Source organism: Anthonomus grandis, chromosome 18 (assembly GCF_022605725.1).
Source record: "Anthonomus grandis grandis chromosome 18, icAntGran1.3, whole genome shotgun sequence".
In the NCBI taxonomy this organism is placed as follows: Eukaryota; Metazoa; Arthropoda; class Insecta; order Coleoptera; family Curculionidae; genus Anthonomus; species Anthonomus grandis.
This window is the reverse complement of record NC_065563.1, coordinates 3,325,202-3,336,408: the sequence shown is the minus strand read 5'-3', so window position 1 is coordinate 3,336,408 and position 11,207 is coordinate 3,325,202. Positions and strand designations below refer to the sequence as shown.

Sequence of the window (11,207 nt, the reverse complement as noted above, 5' to 3'; positions counted from 1 at the left end):
ACACAGCATTTGTGAAGTTTTATTTTTTATATCTGTTCTATAGTGTTTGGCTAAAAAGGACGTATTTGAGTATTTTTGTGGACCATTGCGATAGTAAAAACTTGTGTTGTTTGTCCCGCACCATGGGAAAAAATGCGATTTAAGCCGATCTTTTCACAAGTTCACTCATATAATATATAGTTTGCTCGTATACTATGTCATAACATCAAATCAGGAGCAACCGTGGCCATAAACGTACAATAATAAAAACGTATTAAGAAATCTTTAATAATTATAAAATATTTAATTTCTAATTGAATCTAAGTGATTTTAGTAGTTATCGATAATTTCTGATACGCGCCGTTATTTTGCATAACTACCAACGGTTTTAGTATTTACGCATAATTCCCAATATGTTTAGCTATTGTATAATAGCAGATTTTGGATATTAGCGGTAACATATATATACAAAAGTATACGATACTTCGAGGGAATGAAGAATGAATCCCAAATGAATATCGACCGGTATCGTCGATATCTGTAACATCTGGATGATGCATTAGTTTGTTTTCTTTTCGTTTGATACTTGGTATTGACAGACAACATTGGCAGCTGTCAGTAACAACAGTGTTAAATGTAGGCTTGAGCTAAGTCGTGAATTTGAATTCACAGGTATAACTGTTAACGCGATTTTCTATTCACTGTGAATATAGCCTGTGAACGTGAATTCACGATTGAGCGCCGGTTGGCGAGTTTGCTTATCGCGCAGTTTAATATCATGGCAGTGAATTCGTATAATAATAAGAAAAGTATTACTATTCTGTGTTTATTGTGTTAAGGATAGTTCATACCCAGGTACAAATATTAAGGGGGCCTAAAGTAAATAAAAAATGGAGACAATATCATTGACAATGACAACAATGATTCATTGTTGTCACATTTGAAAATATATATATTTTCATAGACATTTTTAAAGCTAATATCACGATGTCTTAATAAGAAATAATTGTCTTTAAAACTTTAAAATAATGATAAAAACAAACATATTTTAATATTCGACCTTCCGCAGAAATAGATAAATTAAAATATTCTATCATAATAAAAATCCAGTAAAAAGAAACTAAATAAGCATGACAATATAAAATATAATATTTGTACAATAAAAATAATTTATAAAAAATAATAATTGTTCTCTCGTTTTTCCCCACAAACGAGAGAGACGGATAGACGATGGGAGTCAGATAGTCTGTTTAACGATGGCTAATCGCTGATGAATAAATTACTTCTTTCGGTTTTTCAAATTTCAACGCGCATTCGTTAGTCTGAATGTGAACGCGCCTTTCTCATTCACATTTTGACATTTCACAGTTTATTTTTAAGTTGTCATCAAGTCGTGAATGTGATTTTTTATTCACAGTGAATGATTCACAGGTAGTGAAATTTTGCTCAACCCTAGTTAAATGTGAGAAGGCGGCAAGCCCATAGAGAAATGAATATTACATACTTTTAATTACTCTATGGGCAAGCCTCTTGAGTCTTGAAGTCTTGATATTGAATACTAACCATTATTTCTATTCTTTTTCTTTTACGTTGTAGGCAATGGTCAGAAAATAAGTGTGAAATACCAAAAAAGACCCTTTTACAATTCCAGCATATCGTGTACGTACCCATGGAAGACGGCAAGATAGAAAGTGGCATGCATAGGGCTGGTAGATAGGATTTTAACTCTCTTCCTGAATAAGGAGGCAGCAATGGCGAAGGGAGTCCATGCAAGAGGACCCATGTATTTGATTTAAAATAGTGTAAGTCAAAATATTGCTGATTTAATGTTTGAGACTTGCTGAATAAATCTGGTAAGGGACAGTAAGGGTGCAATCACTTACCCGTCTAAGAAATGTATATCCCTGTTTCTCTTAATTAGAAATTTAATTATATAGTTTATAACACTTTTGAGAGTATACGTATTTGCTTTTTTCTTGTCCTATTCTAAGTCATAATATTTATTATATCAAATAAAGAACTTCTACCATTTATTACTTCTATCAACAGTATAATAATGAAATAAGTAAAAGTAGGCCTTTGATAGTATTATCAAACAGATACCAAGTATTAGCCCTATAACAAAAACCAATTTTTAATTCACTAGAAGATACTGTATATCTGTCTTTGCCAACTTATTTAGTTCAGAGCTCCGCAATTTTAACAATTACCAAGAAGCTAGCACATAAAAGATCAAAGGAATCAGATGGACTATATCCTTTGGTGGTTTTGCAAAATACTTGCCAATGAACAATTTATTAATTAATATAGTTAATTAAGAATAACTTAAAGAAAATTCCCAATATTTTTCATTATCGTTAATAGCAATAAAGGATTGTGGCATTGCTCAAATATTCTTAAAATGGTGAGATTGCTATGGTAAGATTACTTAAGACTTATTTTGTAAACAAAGCACTTGCTTGCAGTGTATGGAAAAGGGCATTTCTTTGACCAGGTCAATCATGTGATACTTATTGTAAACTTGATGCTTTCTTTATCATCCATTATTGGGAGATCACAAGTAAATATTGGGGGCTCTCTCTGTGGCTTTTGATATTTTGTTCGATTTGATTGATATTTGCAGTTAATATAATATTTTTTATAGAGATTAGGACTGTCTCGAATGCCATTTGTCTTCAGAGAGATTTGAGTTCTTTTTTTTGAGGGGTGCGTGGAGAATATATCTACTTTGAATAACCAAGAGTTATAAAATTATACAATTAAAATGCAAAAAGACCATATTAAATCTGAGAATTCCTATCTTAGGATTGTGGATTTTAAAATCACACTTTTCAGTCCAGTCATAATAATCAGATTATATCAGTCACATATAGGGCTGTGTTCAATATCTACTTGTAAGATGTCTAATATTTATCTTAGGTTTGACATATTCTGGAATTTATTTAATCAATTTATTTAAACAAACTTACAAGTTACAATTTTGTGTTAAATATAGTTTAAACCTCTAAATAGTGCCTTTAAGCACTGGTCTCGAGAATAACAAAAATAAAATGATAAATTTAAACAAATTTAAATAAGAAATAGTTTCTAAGTAATATAATAAATAAAAAACCCTATAAATGCTCCAACAAACAGTCATCTAACAAATTTAAAGGTCTTTAATGTTTTAACAAATGTATTATATGTTGTTAAAAATTTTAATTGCATTGATAATTGGATTATTTAAACCTATATTAGTCCTAGTGCTCACTTGATATATATTATTTTGGGATCTTGTTTGATAATTATGCATATCACAATGAAATAAAATATTTATGTCACATTTTTGCTGCCCATGAAGAATTTCATAAATCATTTTACATTGTTCAATTTCTAATATGTCTTCAAATTATGTAAATTTAGTTCTAGGTAAATTATGTTTTTAATACTGGTGAGCCAATCATAGTTAAATAATACATTAGCAACTCTATTTTGTAATATTTGTGCCTTATTAAAGTTAGTTTCACCACACATAAACTGGCAAAAGGTATTGAAAATGTGTTGGAAAAAAAGCATTATAAATCTTATTATAAACTTGATTAAGGGCATGACGGGTCCATTAGGAGACCTATATGCACAACTGCCTTGGCAGCCCACTGTTTCATCAATTCAATTATAAATCTTAAATTTACTTCCCCTACTTGAATAGTTGCTACTCCTATACAAAGCAGAAAGCATGGGTACTATTTTTTCAAGGATTTTGGTTATGTCTTGTGCTCTGTTGGACATGAAAAATAAATAACTATAGTGAAAAAATATTTAAAAAAGGAATGTTAATATTTATTAATACTCATCAATTCATTGATAATTTTTAATATATATTTGAAAGAGTATTTCCTATAATAACTTTAGGATCTTCTTTTTAGAAAAAAAATTACATACGCTTTTTCTCACAAGATTTATGTCCAGTTTTCCAACAAGTTTTAAGTAACCATTTTAATGAATTGACATTGAAATAATTGAATTTTACCAAGTAATAAATAATGTTAAACCTGAAGAAAGAAATCAAATAATTCAATTTTCTCATAAGGGAAAAACTATTCATTGCAGAATTCAAGAAACTTTCTTTCTAATAAAATTAAACTATTATTGGAAATCAATGAAAAATGTTATTATAAAATATATTGATAATTGTGAAATCTGTCAAAAATCTAAATATAATAGAAGACATTTGAAACCATTTGAAGTTATTTATATAGATACACTTATATTAGGAAATAATAATAATAATATATTTATTTATTACTATGAAGTAACATTGTACATGAAAACTTATATAAAATTAAATGATATCACCAAAAAAGGCCTATTTAGTAGAAAAAACATCTCCCTGACATAACTACATATAAGTAACAAAAAACAGAAGGGGCGAAACTAGCAAAAAAATGTTTCCCCCTTGAATCAAAAATTGACGGGTCCGAGGATTTTTTCGCAAAAGTTCTGAGGGACCCAAAATAGGCTCTGTTTCATTTTCAAATTTCTACCCTGTATACATTTATATTGAATTAAAACTGATGGAAATAGAATAAAATTCCATGATCTAAATAATAACCCTGAAATACTACTGTACAAATTAGATAAGATTTCACTCTTATTATAAAAGAACATTTTAATTATCGTTTTAAATACTGATTTTTATTTATATTAGAGAATGTGAAAACACCTTGTTAGCGTTATTTGCTTATAAAAAACGAATTCAAAATAGTATTAGACAAATAAACCCAAATATACATATTGAAAAACAAAAAAAATGTATCTGCAAATCAATATATTCTAAAAGGTTGCATATTACAATTAAAAGTGATACTTTACTCAATCAATCAAATAGTTATCAATATCTTGAACTACATTTTATAATCAATTAAATATCAATGATGTATCAAATCATTTATAATTATTATAATATAATTGGAAAAGTTGAACACATTACATAATTCAATACTTGATCCAACTGGATTAATAAAAGAAATAAATCTGTTAAAAAATTAATTAACAATTGATAGTTTGCCAATACCAGTTAATATCTAAAACATTTTATATTTTTAGATTATTGAAATTAAATTTAATTTGACTCAAATGGTGCAATTATTACCTTTAGATTAGTATTACCATTGGTCGAATCAGATATATATCACTAGTATCAATTATACCTATTCTGTATCGCCAAAATCAATTTTTCTTGAACTTACCACAAAACCATTCCTTGTGGTTAGCGATAGGAAGTATTCTTATATGGATAAATTATCTGCCGAACTACAACTCTATGTGTATTTATGTAAAAATGCTCATACTGTCTGCATAATGCTACAACGTGTCGCCCTTTTTGCATAGAAGTCCAAGATATTCAAGTTAATAGAATTATGGATGGAAAATGGAAATTGAATGCTCCAGGGTCATGCCCAATTTTCAAAGACAATGTGAATGACAAATTACTCAAAATTAAATTTAAGTTTTCACTTTCATGATAAAAGGAAAATATGGAATCTCCCTACGCTGGACCTAAGTACAATGAATCTTGAAGAAAGATAGAAGCTCTTCAGCCATTCAAGAACAAAAAAGACATTTAAAAGAAATTAAGACTCAATAATAATTATTTTAATATGTATTTTCTTTATAGGAAACTCGATTTATACAGGGTGTTCCACTATCAACGTCACATGCTGTAACTTTTTTATTTTTAACTATAATTTTTTTAAAGAAAATGTATACCCAAAATTTCTTAAAAACAATACCCCTGACAAGTGATCCCCTAAAAATCACATCAACTTTTTTTTTTTCAAATGACATCATCATTTCTTTTAGTGTTTGGAATACTTGTAAAATTATTAATTACATTTTATAAAAAAAGCATGTATTAACATCAACCTAAGGAATTTTTAAATTTAAAATTTTTAAAATTAGGCTTTTCTCATCATTTTCAAGTTTAATATCTATAATAAAATGAGGTAGTATATTGAAAAGAAGAAACGAGCTCAGAGATCAATAGATCAATCCTCAGCTCCTGTGTATATAAAAAAGATCTATTATACCTCAAGTAAATTATTGTATTTAAGATTTATTGAACTTACATTAAATTAAATATAACAAAAGGTTTCGTTAAAAATTTAAGGTCATATATCTTCTTTTCAATATTTGAGCACATGACACAGTATTTTCTAAATTGATTTTTATTGTATTATTGATGTAATACCCAACAACATAGGTAACTCATCATGAATTCGCCACAACAGTACAGATTTTACTTATACTTACATATTTTTATCCAACATGTAGAGCAGAATAAGCATTTATAGATGTAGCAAGCTATCAAAGCTCAAGCTACAATTATTTATTTTATTTTTAAGTGAATGTAAGGAAACATATTTCTAAATATTTAAATTATCAGTTTTATTGATTTTTTTAGTGCAGTTACAGCATCTCATCTGGTAGGCCTCTATTTGACTCTGAAAAATTTAGTTTTTTCTTTTTATTTCTAAAGTTTGAATATTAAAGTCCTTTAGCATGGTTTTATATGCAACTATGTACAAGTAAACATTAACTATGTTAACATAAAGATAACATGTGAAGTTGCTTGAATTCCTCATAACAATACCAAGTGCACCATACACTTTATTAGTAGTATTCTCAAAATTACTATTGAATTTTATATTACTTTGAAAAACAACTTTAAGATCCTTTACCTCTGTTTTATTAATTAATAATTTATTATTTATGAAATAAGTAAATTTGATATCGATTTTGCTCAAAGCAATTTTTCTGCAAAGTTTATATCTTCTTGCAACTTTTAGATCTTAGTCATCAACAAAAAGGAGACTTTCCCAGTGTTTTACCACCCTTGGATGGCTATCAGTAGGAATTCAAAAGAGCAACAGCCTCAAATTACTATCCTGTGGCACAGCAGAAACTGCAGAAAAACCCTCAGACATTGACTTTGCAACTGTAAAAATCTGTTGTAGTGAGGTCAGGTATGTTTTCAAATTGTAGCGTTTTTACCGTTAAGGTGTAAAATAAAACACTCGATGCACAAAAATAGTTAACCGATTTATTATACACGTACACACTAAACACTATAATTTAAGACTACTTGAAATATTTATTTACCACTATTTATGTCAATTTTAAAAGTCGCGCCAATATTCTGAAGAATTAACTTGACTCCTAGAACCTTTTAAGCGGTTTTTATTATAGAAAAGGAATAAAAATTAAAGTTTATAAAAGAAAACTCAATTTTCTTAAAATAACGTACAGTGATGCTATGGTACGTTAGGGTCTTAAGTATGTCTGAACAATACAAAATTTGTATTTGCAATTCACTACAGAATACAAGTTAACACATATTCGAAATTTTAAACATGTGCGTGAAATAATAGAAGAGCGCATATTGATTGTGAAATATTTATACAGGTACTTTACGTGAAAATCGAGTAGAAAATAGCCCACTAAGGTCAAAGCAAGAATGGAAAACTGAAAAAAAAGGCTTCTGTCATAAGTCTGCATGTCAAGATGTTGTAGTTGTTCAATGGAAGGAACAAAGCTGTAGCAGCTGCTTCAAATTTTGACGTATCTGCAAATACAACAGCTCCACGTTACTGCAGAGAAACTAAATCTAAGGTAAATTTTCCACAGCCAGGCATAATATATAATTATAATAGAGGGATGGGTAGGGTAGATAAATTAGACAACATAGTTGCCAACTATCGGACCCGAATAAGACAAAGAAAATGGTGGTGGCCAATTTTATATTTCGAAGAAACATAGCCCTAGCTTTGCGGTATTCATATGGCGTAAAGTCTGTAAAAGGGAAACTAAGACCAACCTTACCGCTGGATGTTAGATTTGATAATATCAATCATTTGGTGGAATATTCTGAGACTGATAGAAGGTGTGCATTTTGCAAAAAAAGGAAATTTTGTTTGCATAAAATGTAATGCGGGCTTACACCCCAAATATGTTTCAAGGCTTATCACACTAAATAGGCATATCAAAGAATACATTTTTTGTTGATTATCAGAATTTTTATTTTGTTATTTTTAGCACAATGTCCCTCATAAGGGACTGTTCTTTTTTTCAAATGAATACATTTCTTGTTTTTTTTCCACATTTGCCTGCTTATTTCACGTACACTAAACAAATGTTTAATAAAAAACTTATGTGCTTCTTATTCCATGCTACTTCATGCACTAATGGGTTAAATAAGTTTTGGTTAAAAGTCTCTTTACTGCTTTATTTTTATATCAAAAAAATATTACTGTAGCTTTCGCTAAAATGCGATAGGGGCATTGACTTGGGGATTTACGTTATTCAAGTTAACGATATATATTTTTTTATGCTATTAAGAGCAGGGAACAAAGCTAAACAGATTGGTAAAAACCGCATTCACATATAACTACTCAAACTAAAGTTATTAAAAAAAATGTAACCATTCAAAAATTAAAATTACAAAAATCGTCGTAAATTACTATTGCCTTAGTCGAATTGAGAAAACTTTTGTTTAAATGAATATTCGTTTAAACAAAGAAACTTAGTATAAGTAGGTTTTCGAAAATCCATGAGGAGGCGTTCTTTCATATAATACATTTATATTAATAGATTATTTCGTCCTAGATTTTCAAAATGGGCGCCCCTATGTTCACGCGTAGACTTTGTCTAGCTAAGAAAAGGTACAGCACGTGTTGTTCGGCTCGGTTGCGCAGTAAATTTGTTTACGCCGCTGCCAAAGCAACGGTATCGATCGCCCCGATTTGCATATAAACACTGCCGTTGCGTTAATTCTTATATTTGTGTTCTGTGCCTTTTAGTGTTTATGTCTTTTCTTAAAAAAGGCGCGCTACTGTCGCTAATCGCGCGTTATTAGGGGACATAACTTGGCGCAGCTTTGAAACAGATGGTGTACCTTTCCTTAGCTAGACAAACTCTAGCTGCAATTTTTCCCTCCCTCGTAGAGATATTGACACATTCAATTTCCTCTCTAGGCAAACCATGTATCGCATTTTAAATTCTGAGGATCATATTTTCTGAATGTAGGCCTGGTCCGAAAAACGAGGTCTTTTACTCTTCCCCAGAGGTAAAAATCTAAAACGGTCAAGTCGGGTGACCTGGCTGGCCATAGAAACAGGCTTCCTCTTTCTATACATCGAGTATAGGAAGTATGGTAATGCAGCATTTAACACCTAAATGCAGCAATGGGTATGCTGCAATTAGGGGTTCTCGCATATTTCTTGCAAAATGCGCTGGACAACCATTAAGTTGCAGAAACATATTGCGCCTAAGATCCAGATTTACATCTCCCAATAAAATTGGCAATATGTTTCTGCGGAACTCTAGATGTTGCCTCTTAGTGCCTTGTCAAAGACATATGGTCCTATAATTGTGCCACCTATTATACCACACCATGCATTTATACTACAGCGTCCTTGATGCTGAACTTCTTGCTTCCAATGGGGATTTATGAAGACCAATAATGTATATTATGGCGATTATGGCGAATTCTGTATAGAAATTGATAGTTTTCGTTAACCATTCCCAGAAGCCAATGGCAATAATCGAGTCGTCTATCGAAATCGATATCTGTCAAAGCTTAGTGCAGAACGACATGATAGGGATGTAATCTGAAAGTAAACTTAATTTGCATCAATATGAATCCTATTTGATTAGCCTCTAAGTTATTATATATACAGGGTGGTTCAGTTTAAACGTCATTAATTTTAATACGTGATAGAGAATTTAAAAAGAAATAGACTTTCATTTTAAAATTTTTCTCAGAAATGTTTAATAACAAAGATACAGGGTGCTAAAGTTAAGAATAATTAATTGTTTATTTATCATAACTTTTAACCTACCTGCTCAACTTTAATTAAATTTGGCATGCAGGTTATTGTAGTGAATTATCAAATACTGATGAAGCCAATTTCTAATAAAATTGCCAGTGGCGTAACATACGGAGGGACTTGGTTCTTTTTTGTCTCAAATCTGCAAGGCGATAAAATATTTTTTTATAAGAAGTCAACTGTTAGATTTTCCATTTAATTTGAAAAAAAAAGTTACCCTTGCAAAATTATGATTTAAGGTACTGTTTTTAAAATATCTTAGTTTAATTGTACTCACGTTAAACGTCAACTAGAGGTCGCGTAGTAGTTCAAGCCAGGTCGAGTCGCGGTGACGTCGAGAGTCATATCAAAGAGACTTCCAGGGTCAAAACAAATGTCGAAGGTCCAGTCAAATAAATCATCCCTGTCGTGGAAAGGATCCTCTTCACATCCGATAAATTATCAACAAGGTGCTGCAACTCACTTGCTGATAATCGCTGATTTTTTTTCAAATGGAATAAATAATTATTACACTACAACATACTGCAGGGATAAATATCTCCCACTGACCATTTTTTTGTGCTTAACATTGTATAAAAAGTTTAAAAATGGATAAGATCAATTACCTTTTACTCATACTACTTGCAGCACTTTGAATACAGCCAATTTACAAGGTAATTTCCGGTTTATGAATCAAAAAGAGAGATACCACAATATATACAACGCGCGGTCGCACGGTATTCTTACTCCCGATATTCTGACAAATTGTGATAGTTTTATTCCCAATAACACAGGTTATTTAGTGTCATAATGTGCAGCTTTTTTTCGCCGATATTATAAAACTATTATTGTGTATTAATATTAATCTCGAGTTACTAGAAAGTGGATAAACAACTACCAAAATCATTTGCTCTTTGAAATTTACTGCAATTCCAACAAAAAAAAAGGAATGCACTGATAAAAAGACCAACGGACGAACTTACGCGCAGTTTTCGCATGTACCAATTTTTGCATGATCTACGTTATTTTCATTTTCCTACGTTATTTGGAGAATCTGAATCTTTCTTCATAACTTATAATGTCTAACATATGTTCCTCCTGCTCTCAGGATTGTGTGCTGAAAGAGCCAAAACATTCAAACGATGTTTTTGGCTACCCATGTGATTTTTGTAAGAAGATTTTATGCAGGAAATGTTCAGGAATTAGTACCACTGAACTTCGGGCCATCGTCATGAGCAGCCGAGTTATGCCTTATATACGCAAATTGTGCTTGCCAAAATTAAATGAAACCATGCAACTAGTTAACCGCGTCACAGCTCTTGAGATTGGATTTACCGAATTAAAAAGTAGTACACAGGGAATTTTGGATTCAGCCAATCTTAT

General features: G+C 30.6%; 1 long non-coding RNA gene across 1 annotated transcript; it reads left to right on the top strand.

Moving 5' to 3' along the window:
* Window positions 1-1,421: 1,421 nt before the first annotated feature.
* Window positions 1,422-7,967, top strand: LOC126746726 (uncharacterized). Its single transcript, XR_007663964.1, has 3 exons — window positions 1,422-1,781; window positions 6,807-6,983; window positions 7,423-7,967. It is a non-coding gene; the product is annotated as an uncharacterized LOC126746726 (long non-coding RNA).
* The last annotated feature ends 3,240 nt before the right edge of the window (window positions 7,968-11,207 follow it).